This window comes from Microcebus murinus, chromosome 4 (genome assembly GCF_040939455.1).
Source record: "Microcebus murinus isolate Inina chromosome 4, M.murinus_Inina_mat1.0, whole genome shotgun sequence".
NCBI lineage: Eukaryota > Metazoa > Chordata > Mammalia > Primates > Cheirogaleidae > Microcebus > Microcebus murinus.
Genome location: NC_134107.1, coordinates 47,926,624 through 47,939,302, shown reverse-complemented (window position 1 = coordinate 47,939,302; position 12,679 = coordinate 47,926,624). Strand labels below are relative to the sequence as shown.

Below are 12,679 nucleotides of genomic sequence, written 5' to 3'. Positions count from 1 at the left end.
TCACGTAGTTGTTTCAACAAATGCCTAACATGTGCTAAGCACTGTGCTCAGCCCTGGAGGTATAATAGTGAACAAAAAAGATGCAGCCCATGCTCTCATGCTACGCAGGAGTGAGTAAGGAGACAGACGCTAATCAAATAATTACTCAAAACAGGCCAGGTGCAATGGTTCATGCCTGTAATCCCAGCACTGTGGGAGGCCGAGGTAGGTGGATCGTTTGCGCTCAGGAGTTCGAGACCAGCCTGGGCAAGAGTGAGACCCTGTCTCTGCTAAAAAAAAAATAGAAAGAAATTAGCTGGACAACTAAAAATATATATAGAAAAATTAGCCTGGCGTGGTGGCATGCACCTATAGTTCTAGCTATTTTGGAGGCTGAGGCAGAAGGATTGTTGAGCCCAGGAGTTTGAGGTTGCTGTGAGCTAGGGTGATGCCACGGCACTCTAGCCCGGGCAACAGAGTGAGACTCTGTCTCAAAAAAAAAAAAGAAAAATCACACAAAACAATGTGAAAATGACAACCATGAAGACTTACTGTGTACCAACCAAGCATTTTTACATATATCACTTAATCCTCAAAATAACCTGTTTTTGTGGATGACCTCACTGGGGATCAGAGAGATGTCACAATTTGCCCACAGTCAAATGTAAGTAATGGATCCAAGATGTGAAAAAGGATTTGTCAGGCTCCTTGTCCTGCCGTTAGTTCAGGTTGCTTTGGGAACCCTGTGTTGCCCACTCTCTCTGCCTGTGGGTGGCAGGGTGTCCGTGTGTGGCACTGAGCATGTTTGTTCTGTTCATTGTCTGTTTTGTTCTTGTGCATGTCACTTTGGAGTTACCACAGCTGGAAGGAACAGTAGGAATGGGAGCAAGAGATTAAAGGAGAGGGATTTGGGTCAGGTCCCAAAGGCAAGGGGAGAAAAGGGTACATGGCTGGGACTTTCGAAGACTCAGGCCAGACCAGAACCTCTGTGATCCCCAACCAGCCCACCCAGAGGGAACTCCAACATTTGCTGACAGATCAAGAGCCCCATTGTTTAATTTTACCCACATGCAATCAAGGCTTGGGATCTTTGAAGCGTCTTACTAATTCATTCTCCTGACTCTGGGATTCAGCCTGATCTGCTTCAGCTGGTGTGGGAGACCTGCGTGAACAAACTTGGACTCTGCCCGGAGGGGGGGAAAAAAACACTTGGAACAAGGATGATGGAAAAAATTTCCTCCAGCCCCTCCCATCCACTAACCAGAGGAAATAAAATGTTAGGAGCCCGTTACTCATCTTTTGTGATCGTAAGGAGCTTCTTGCCCTTTTCTATTCTGCCACTGTCATTTCTCAGAATCGGGGGGAGGGGGCAGACTGTACAAAACCATTGTTTTTGGGTCCTTGGACCAAATCAAGTACAAAGCTATACGGAATTTTTGTGGAGTTGTTGGGAGTTTCTTAATAAATACAGCAGAGATGTGTTCCAGATCTTCTAGGATTGTTTCATTGTCAGATATTATGCCACATTGTGTCAGTTTGTGTACTAATTTTTGGTTGGGAAAATTTGGTCACTTATGTACAAAATAGCATTTATCACATCATACTGCAATTATTTCTTCGGGAGTCTTTCTTCTTCACCAGACTGAGAAGTCCTCCAGGGTAAAAGCCATGCTCATCTTTGACTCTTAGTGCCTGGAAGAGCCTGGTGCCTTCCCAAGCGCTGTGTATTGACCGTTGAACTCAGAGTGGTACTCACTATGACCCGGGAGCAGAGGTCTAGCCTACGCCCAGTCACGACAGCCAGTACTGAGCGGGGAGTGTGGGCCACACCTTCCTTGGCGGGAAAGGGGTGAGCTTGTACACTTGGGACTAGAGCCATTTGGAGGGGCACAGAGAGGATCTAATCAGGACCTTGAAAAGTCGATGTTCTCAAGAGTGATTTCTACCAATCTTAGGTCATAGATGAGTTTCCTTTTGCTGTTGCAGGGATGATTCTGTCTTGATAATCAACCTTTGTCATCAAGCCCAGAGAAGCTTCCCCACAACAGTACAAACTGACAAATATCAAGTCCCCCACTCCTTTATTCATTAGTCATCCAAAACACCAGTTTCTCCACCGGATCTTAGGACAGTGGTCCTCAAGCTTTTTAATCTCAGGACCCCTTATGCATACTTTTGTTTATATGTCCACCAATGTTCACTGTATCAAAAATTAAAGCTGAGAAATTTTTAAATATGACTTATTAATTTTTAAAAGAAACAGTAAATTAAAAATAAGCTCATTACAGATTAACATAATTAACATATTTGATGAAATTAACTATGTTGTCCAAAACAAAAGAAGTTTAATGAAAAGGGTGCCATTGTTTTACATGCTTGCGAGTCTCTTTGCTGTCTGGCTTAATTAGAGACACCTGGATTGTCATTCACTTTTGTTTCTTCATTCAACCTGTTGTGCTCTGTTATTTTGGCTGAAGTACATAAAGAAAATTCTCTATAGGGATATGCATTTGGAAAAGAGAAGAGTATTTTAATAACCTTTTCAGATAATTATGGATAATCTTCTTTTCCCCTACTCCAAAACTCTCTGAATGGTAGTTTTTTAAAGGCTAATTACAATGTAGAATATGAAACTATATGAATGAACTTGTACCCTGTTGTATTAAAATGCATTGCTTTACTTTCAACTTGAATGGATAGTGTATTAGGTTATTAAGTATGAAATGTCCGATTTCCATAAGTGCCGAGTTTGACAGTTGATATCTCTGATACTTCATTTGACACTTCTAGTTTTATTTTTATAGTGAAAGTACATCCACAGTCTTTCAAACCCATGGGTGCTTCTGGGTGCCTTGTACATTTTTTTAGAGCAATTTCTGTGAAACCATGGATAAGTCAAAAATTTGTGTTATTTTCTGATATGAACTCCATCATTGAACCAATACAGTGCAGACACCTCAAACTATCAATGAAGCGTCTGGGAAGGATGTGGCTAATGAACACAGCACGTCAGTGGTTTGAGAAGTTCCATTCTGGTGATTTTAATCTTAAAAATGAGCCAAATGGGTGACCTGAGACCAAGGTGGATAATGACGGGCTGAAAATTGTAGTGGAAGTGAATCCATCTCAACATATGTGTGAATTAGCAGCAAGGTCTGACATTACTATTCCAACAATATTGGACCATTTGAAACAAATTGGCAAAGTAAACAAGCTGGATAGATGGGTTCCGCGTGAATTAAACAAGCATCAGAGGAAAAATCGTCTTGAAGTTTGCCTGTCTTTGCTGTCACAAAGGTGAGCCATTTCTACACTGTATTGTTACGTGTAATGAAAATGGACTGTTTTTGACAACTGCAAGCATTTGGCACAATGGCTGGATAAAGATGAAGTGCCGAAACACAGTCCAAAACCAAATAATTAATCAAAAAAAGCTAATGGTGTCTGTTTGGTGGTCCAGCACTTGTATTCTATCCACTACAGCTTCATGAAACCTGGTCAATCAATTATCGGGGATGTCTACTGCAACCAACTGGATGAAATGATGAAGATGCTTGTGATTAAGAGCTGAGATTGGTCCATAGAGACAGGCCAATCCTCTTGCAAGACAACGCTCAACCACATGTCTCTCAAACAACTTTGCTCAAACTACAGAAGCTAGACTTGCAAACTCTGTCATCCGTCATATTCACCCAGACCTTGCCCCACCTGACTACCACTTCTTCCAGGCTTTGGGCCACTTCTTACAAGGAAAAATATTCAGTTCTCAACAAGCTGTGGAAAACACCTTTTGTGATTTCATCACCACTCACTCTCCAGGCTGCTTCGCTGCTGGCGTAAGCAAGCCACCTTTAAGATGGCAAAACTGTCGCTAGGTTAGGCGCATACTTTGATTAATCATACTGCTTCTTGTCTGAGATATAATAAACTACACTTTTGATTGGAAATCAGACATTACATATTTAATGACCTAATACAAATCCATAATTTTGTAACATCATGCATTGATCATTTGGAAAATACTGGTTTACTGAGTTATGCAGATTATCCAGGTGCTGAGACAGTTCATTAAACAATATTGAAAATCACATCCATTAATATCACTACTAATCTCATCAGAAAAAGTTTTTAAGTATTGGAAAGCTATCAAGTTTGTAGTAATAGATACAAGTTTTCCAGAATTCTGACTTTTGCTTGAAAAGCTTGAATTTTATCATTGGCAACAAATACTGTCAGTTGTTTTCCTTGAAGTGACAGACTCACTTCATTTTTGAGGAAATGTATGCCAAATTCCCAACTCTGAATAACCATAATTTGTCTGTCAGTCATTTCTTCTTTCAAGTAAAAATGATTTTTTAGAAACGGAAAAGTGGCCAGTCCAGCTTGCACCTCAAAGAATCGTGTAAGTGCTTTTATTCAAGACAATCATAGTACTTCAGTATATAGCAGAAGCGCTTTTGCATGTTTCCCAATTAGTCACACAGAATAATGAAAAGATGTGTACTCAAGGGTAGGGATTTAATAAAATTAATCATTTTTGTTGTTTCAGCAAGGATATTCTTAAATGAAACTGACTTTTGTTGTTGTTTACTGTAAATACATGGCAGTGAGGAATACATTGACTATTAATACAGTTTGGGGCCACTGCCTCGATCCATGCTCAGTGCTAGAGTTAATGTCAACCCATTGCAAAGGCAAATAAGGTCTTAGTATTATTATGAAAATCGTTTGCACCTCACAGATCCCTGAAAGGGTTTCAGGGTCCCCAGGGGTCTGTGGACCACACTCTGAGAACCTCTGCAATGGGATAAGATAGAAACCTAAGGTGCCTCACCTTCAGTTCTCTTTGGGTAATTTGTCCTTGAGAATTCACAGTACAGGAAGGACTGGGCAACACGGTTGTGCTTTCAGCCGTCTCTTGTGGTGGGCCATATCCACAGGTGGCTCTTCTCTACCGTGATACAAAAGGGTTTGTTCCAAATGCAGTTTCTGGGATTCCCTCCATGGCATATAGAGCACTCTGCAGTCAGGACACCCCTCTCTTTCGGAGGGGCTAGCTATGGTGAGATAAGAAGGCAGGCAGGGGAATAGCCTAAATGGCCTCTGGCATTCCTCCTCTATAGTGATGCCATGCAGCCCTGCTGGCGTGTGAAAATAGTGAAATCCTTTTAAAACATTTCCAATCGAGTGGTTCTAGAAATCCATTTTAAAGCTAGAGCATATAAATTTTACCTCCTAATTTTATTAGTAAAACACTCCTGAAGCACAAAGAAGTTACAGGCTCAGATAGTGTAACTAGAGAGTGTCTGAACCCCAATCACAGCTTAGATCTCTTGATTCCCTGTTGCCTTCCCCTGGGGGCTGTCATGAGGCAATCAATCTTCTGTCCTCTGGAGTAAAATTAATACTTTATACACAAAGCATCTTTTAATAAGATTCTGCTGTACTGACAACTGGCACCAAATTCTGTGCCGTACTGAACAGCTTTGCCCAACTCTACAAAGACCTAGTTTGCAGAGATCCTAACTTAGAAGTCAGAAAGAGAAGGTCTGGATGCGCTGAGACTGAGTGGAGTTCCTGAATCCTGAGGCATCAGGAGAACAGCCAGCTCCCACAGTGTCCCTCCCGGGCACTGTGAGTTTGCAAGTCCCAGCTGCAGTCGCTTCACAGGAACAAGGTGACCTGGGAGTGTTACCATATAAGGGTGTCCTGGGAGCTGGAGACATGCCCAGTCTTTGCCAAGGGATTGGGAGTTGCCTGAAAGATATGTAGTCTCTTTACTTTCTAGCTCTGAAGAAAAACAGTTCTTGGGTTTTTGACAAATGCTTCCACCCCAGAGAGACCCTATAATCTCCCTTGGCAATGTAAGCTGCATTATTACTCTCCCTGTTTTTGATACCACTTCATTTTTAATACTATTTAACAAATACCCATTGATGAAAAGAACACTTTTTTTCATGAGCTATTTATTTTTTTCATTTGAGAACACATTGCCTAAAATATAAATACAGCCACTGGGAAATGTATGCTACATAATCAAAGTTAATTTTACAGTGAAATTCAGCCATCTTTTCTATTGGGTCAACTAATTTTAAAAATTATTAATTATTAAGTCCAAGCACATGAAAATCCACTACTCTAAAACCTGACAACTATTTTTATTCCTTCACATATTCATCCCTATGCAGAGTTTCTACATCATATTTGAACACACGGTGTTCTATATTTTGCATCTGATTTTATTTTCATAGTTGTTGATTAATTATATCAGCTTATTCTAAATAGCTTATCTAACTTTTTTTTTTATTTTTAAAAGGGATGGGAGGTTGTGAGGAGGGTTGTTCAGTTGCCTTGTTTTTTGTTGTTGTTGTTGAGACAGTTTCACTCTGTCACCTTGGCTAGAGTGCTATGGCGTCATTGTAGCTCACAGCAACCTCCAACTCCTGGGCTCTAAGTGATCCTTCTGCCTCAGCCTCCCGGGTAGCTGGGACTACAGGCACCCGGCTGGGATTTTTTTTTCTTTCTTTTTGGTAGAGATGAGGCTCTCACTCTTGCTCAGGCTGGTCTTGAACTCCTGAGGTCAAGCGATTCTCCTGCCTCAGCCTCCCATAGTGCTAGCATTACAGGTGTGAGTCACTGCGCCAGCCCTAACTATTCTTTCATTGACCATTTAAGTGATGTCAGGTCTTTTACTAACATAGAAAGCACTGCAGTAAAAAACTTTGTACATAAAGTCTTCCTCCATCCTTATCCCTTCCTTGGAATTATTTCCTTGAAATAATTTCCCAAGAGGAAAACTGCTGGATCGAAGGTTATGAACTTTTCTTTTTGCTCTTGAGACCTCTTGCCAGATTCTTCTCTAAAACACTTGTATCGATTCACCATGTTAATAATAATAAATAAATATATCTGTTTCTCCCAGCCTCCTTAGCATTCAATGTAACCCTTTTTGTTTGGGTTTTGACAATTTTATGGTTATTCGAAAATTAATCTTATTATTTTAAATTGGCATTGGTTTCATTACTAACACATTTGAGTCTCTTTCATGTTTATTGTCCTTTGCCTTTAAGGCCACTAGGTGTTGGCCTAAATCAAGTCTGATTTTGATTGTTATCTCTCCAGGGCTTCGCTCACTGTCTGGCACAGTGAAAGTTCTGAATAGTGTTGAATGAATAAATGAATGACTGAATTACAAAGTGAGTAAGGGAGTGAGTGGAAGGAGATCAGCAATAGAAAGCTACCAAGGAGGTCAGGACAGGAGAGGGATGGGACCACACGTGGCTGCTGAGGGGAGAGCAGATGGGGTGGGGCTGGGTGTGTGGGAAGATGGGTCGGGAGGACGTTCAGTGATTTAGTGGACGATGGCATGGCCTGGACTGCAGCGGTGGGAATTGATGGAGAAAATGGATAGATTTGACATACTGTTCAGTGGTGGAGTCTGTCATCGATTGGCTGCAGAGGAGCAAGAAAGAAAGAAACATCAAAGCTGACAAGCCAGGTTTCTTGCTTGGAAATGGAGGTGCTCTTTCTTTAGAAAATATTCCTCAATATTGTTGTCTTTCTCTTTTTACAAATGACTTTGAAATCATTTCATCAAGCTCAGTAGAGGATCCTGTTAGAATTTTAAATGGGATTGCATTCAATTCCAAAATTACCTTGGGAAGAATTGCTAGCTTTATAATATTTAGCTTGCCTAGTTTTTTCCCCGATTAATGGGTTTCCTTAGCACTGTGCCTAGAACAGTGATAGCATGTGGACCACAGACCTCTTTTCTCAATCTAACTTCAGAAGCAAAATTAAACATTGTATTAGGGTTCATCAGAGAAACAGACCAGCAGAAGATTAGATAGACAGAGAGACAGATTTACATAGTGAGATTGACTATGAGGAACTGGCTCACATGATTATGGAGGCCGAGGAGTCCCACATTCTGCCATCCACAAGCTGGAGACCCAGGAAAGCTGATGGTGTAGTTCTAGTTTGAGTCCGAAGGCCCGAGAACAGGGAGCCAGTGGTTTAAATCCTAGACCAAGGGCAAGAGAAGACCAATATCCCAGCTCAAGCAGGCCAGTGGGAAGCAAAGAGCCAAAGAAGTGAATTCCTCTTTCCTCTGCTTGTTCACTCTGCTCAGGCCCTTAGCCACACAGATGATGCCTCCCAACACTGGGGAGGGCCATCTGCTTTGTTGAGCTCACTGAGTCAAGTGCTAACCTCATCTGGGAACAGCCTCACAGATGCACCAAGAAATAATGATTAACCTGGGCACCCCTGGTGCAGTCAAGTTGACACATAACATTAACCGTCACAAACATTCAACAATAATCCCACTACTCACTTCTATCACTGGGAACCCCCTCCCAAAACTGAGTAATTCTGCCCATCAGAACCTCCAGGCTGCCAGTGCTGAGATGGGACAGGAGATGCTGCTGCCACCAGCAGGCTGAGTCACACACAGAGTATGTCACCAGGAAATAGGATTTGGTAGCCAACCCATGTGTCATAATACACAGTTTCAGTGAACGGAGGGGCAAAAGAGAAAGGATTAAATATCTGCTTCCTCCTTTTCCTCTTTTCCTTCCACCTTTCTGGGAAGCTTCACAGCAACAGGCCACTCTTTTATGGGTGGAAATTGAGGAGGAAAGTCAGTGATCACATCTTCTGGTTAAACATGGAAGGCTGAACACACACGTTAATCTCTGCTCTTGTCCCATTTGATTAAGCCATCTGTTTCCTGTGGGACTGTGATGGATACTGCCATGTTTTCAGAAATAAAGAATAAGAAATAAGAAGAGTGCCTAGACTCTGCATATGTATTACTTTGATAAAATAAAAAATAAAATTAACAAAGGAAATAAAGTCAGTTATTTCTATAGGATTTTGTATATGATCATATATCTCCACTATACGGCCACCTTCTTTGACTCACTCAGAATCGCCTCACTCTCCCCCAGTCCCCCTCAAATGCTTCTTCCCTCTGCTGCTCCCCTAGGACCTATAGATACCCACATGGCATGTCTTTTCTCTGGGTCTGTGGCTAAACACACATGCCAATCCAGTCGCCATTCCCAAGTCTAATTCCCTTCTCCCTTTACCAACACTAGGCTCTTATCCCAAAATGTATTCAAAGGAGCAATGTTATAAGCAGACTGTTAGGTGGTTTCTGGAATTTTAGCTAACAGGCCATCCCATTTTGTTTCCCTAAGCAATAAGGTCTGGCTATGTTGCCCAGGTTGGTCTTAAACTCTTGGCCTCAACCAACCCTCTGGCCTCAGCTTCCCCAAGTCCTGGAATTAGGAGTGTGAGCTACCATACCTGGCTCAAGGCCACCCTTTAATAAATGGGAGTACATTTGCACAGATCATGTTTCATGGTTTTAAAATATATGCAATTTCTGTAAACACTGAGACTCGAACAAATTTTAATTTTTTCCTCAATGATTTTCTTTCCCCATGAAAGATTTGCAGTCTCTTTCTTGCATACCCTTCATGAAGTTAATTCCTAAGATTATTTTTTTATTTTTTGTTATTATAAATGAGGTTTTTGGTTTTCATTGTTTTCTACTAGGTTTTAATTAGTGTACAAGAATGCTATTGATCCTTATTCACTTTTATTTTACATATATGCTTTTTACAAATAGTTTTGCCCCATATTCCTTGAATTATGTAAGTAATCATTTGCCTACAAAAAGCAACATGTTTTTGTCTTTCTTTTCTGATTACTTTTCCATTATTTCTATGGTCTCCCTCTTGTTCACTGACAAGAACCTACAGTACAATGTTAAATAATAATGTTTAAAAAAATGGATAGCTTTGCTTTGCTCCTATTTGCATTTAAAATGCCTTTACTATCTCTTAAGTACAATATTGACTCTCGACTTAAAGTATATTAAATACAGATGTCTATTTTTAATTTTTTAAATAGGTGTTGGATTTTTCAAATGCCATTTTGTCACCTATTGATCGAACACATAATTGTTACTATTTAATCTTTTGCTGTGGAGTATTATAATTACTAGTTTTCAATTTGCTAAACTATTCTTCCGTTCTGTGATGAACCTAACTTAATCATAGTATGTTTTTTCCTTTCCTATGCATGCATATTTATTCTTCTTCCAATATTATAACTATGTTCAGGGCACTATATTAATTTTTTACATACATTTTCTCAGTAATTCTTGACTTGGCCCCATAGGTTAAATATTATATTCCCTATTTATAGAAAAAGAAATCAAGTCTCAGGAAGGTTATCAATTAGGCCCAGTTCATAGAGCAAATCTGCAGTATAACCAGGCTTTGAATCCAGGTACATCTGACCCTACAGTTCTTTCTACCATGCTACTCCATTAAAGTGGTAATCCACTGATGCTGTCTTTAAATTCTTCACATCTACATGCAAGGGTGAAATTGGTATATAGTTTCTCATTTTAAAATCTACTCTTTATCTGACTTTCATCTTAAGACCATATTAGCTTTGAGGCTGGTAAATTAGTGAGTTACTACCTACCCATTTCTATTCATAACCTATACTTTGAAAGAATTACCCACAAATATTGAGCACTTTCTCCCATCCTCACTTCGAAGTTCTCTTCTAATTTCTTCACCAGTTATTAATATATTCAGGCTCTTTTTTTTAATGTTAGCTTTAGGATTTTATTGCTTTATTTAAAAATCATTCATTTCATTCAGATTTCCATAGTTCTTAGCATACAACTATAGAGTACAATAAAATCATTCTCCTTTATTTCCTGACTATATTTACCTGTGTTGGCTTTATCTAATAAGTTTTGTTAGCTTATTAAATAATGCTATTTTTATCCCTTTACTAATTTACATATATCTGCTTTTATATATATTCAACACTAATCTCTTCTATTTCTTTTGGATTGTCCCTTTGTTCCTTTGGTAAATTTTTATATTGTTTACTTAATATGCTGATTTTCCCATTTTTGTTTTTTGTTTTTATTAATAATAAATGCACTTAAAGCTGTGAATTTTCTTAGTTGAGTTCTGAGCCCTTCCAGGCATTTTAATACATAGTTCTCATTTTCATTGTTTTCTTAATAGAGTGCTTTTGTGTACTTTATCTTCTTGGCATACTTGTTAATTAGCAGAGTATTTTAAAATTTCCGAGTAGTCAGGCATTTTTGATTTATATTTTTGTTCTTAATTTTGTTTCGGTAAGAGTAGGTTATATATAATTTCTGCTTTTTTGTATTTATGGAGTTTTTAATTTTTTAATAACCTAGTGTATGTTTACTTTAGAAAGTCTATTTTCTTATTCCCCCTCAGATGCCAAGGGAAATGCTACTCACTTCATGATATACAAGCACCACGTCCATGAAAGACCCTTCTGGATTGGTTTTTTTTTCTTCATTCTATTTACCCCACATTAATTGTGATTCCTGACATACCATAATTTTTCAGCCATCTTATTTTATATTTTCTGAATATTCTTTCTTTGTATTTCTTTTTTTTAACACCTACTTTGCTTTCCATTGCTTAGATTAAGCTTTCTTCTGCTGGTTTAAAAATGATTTGATTCTTTTTGTTGTTGTTGTTCTTATGGTAACAACTTTAACATAAGACACATACTTAATGTTTATTTATCCCTGTAGATTTCATAAACATTTTAACATTTATATCTTCCCCCGAACAAAACCAGCACTGCGGCATATTCTCTGATTACCTTAGTCTCTACGATCTCTGTACCAAAATACATACTTTATATTGATTATTTTCTAGAATTTTATTTCTGAATTGTATGGATAATTTCCCTTTCTTTCCTTTAGTCTTTGTTTTTTGTTTTTTAACACAGCCATAAACTTTCTAAGGTTTTGATCACCCTTTGCTCTTTAACATTTCTTTTATTTCAGTACTTTTTACTAGAGTATTTTTAGAATAGGTCCTTGCAAGGCAAACACCCTAAGGCCTTATATGCCTGAGAATATTTTCATTATGCATTCACATTTAAATGATATATGGCTGATATAAGACCTAGGTTCAAAACCATTTTATTTTATACTTTAAAACATTGTATCCTTATATACGGCTTTTTAGAAGTCCAATGTCAATCTGATTTTTTCCCTTTCTAAGTGATCTACTCTTTCTGTAGGTGATCTGTCTTTCTCTCAATTTTTCTTTCTTTCTTATTCTTTAACTATCCTTTTGGTGTTCTTAATTCTCACTATTAATGTGACTGACTGCAGATTTTTTTTCTTCTTAAAAAATAGTTTTCTACTCTGAGTTCTTTAAATACAAGACCTTTCCTCTTCCTTTACTTCTGGAAGATTTATTTGTTGTCCAGTACTTCCTCTCCTTTATTCTCTCTCACTCAGCCTCTCGTGACTCAAGTGTTGTCACTTCTACCCATCGCCTTCATTCATATCATCTATGTTTTCTTTTACATGTTCTTTCCCTTCCTACCTTTTTTTTTGTATTCCGTGGAATTCCTCAGTTTCAGCCCCAGACTACTTATTCTTTCTTTAGTGTTGACCATTTGTCTTTTTCCCAACTCCTATACTGTTTATTTCAACCATTGTGAGGGTTTTACTGTGAACTTTTACTTTGAAATAACTTCAAATGTATATGAAAGTTGCAAGAATAGCACACAGAACTTCGATTATCTTTCACCAGATTTTGTAATTGTTAGCATTTTACGACATTCACGTTATCATTCTCTCTATATGGATATGTATTATTTT

General features: G+C 38.6%; 1 protein-coding gene across 1 annotated transcript in view; it reads left to right on the top strand.

Annotated features, from left to right (window-relative positions):
* Positions 1 to 12,679, top strand: part of SPON1 (spondin 1) — a 254,246-nt gene that overhangs the window by 108,299 nt on the left and 133,268 nt on the right. The window lies entirely within an intron of this gene.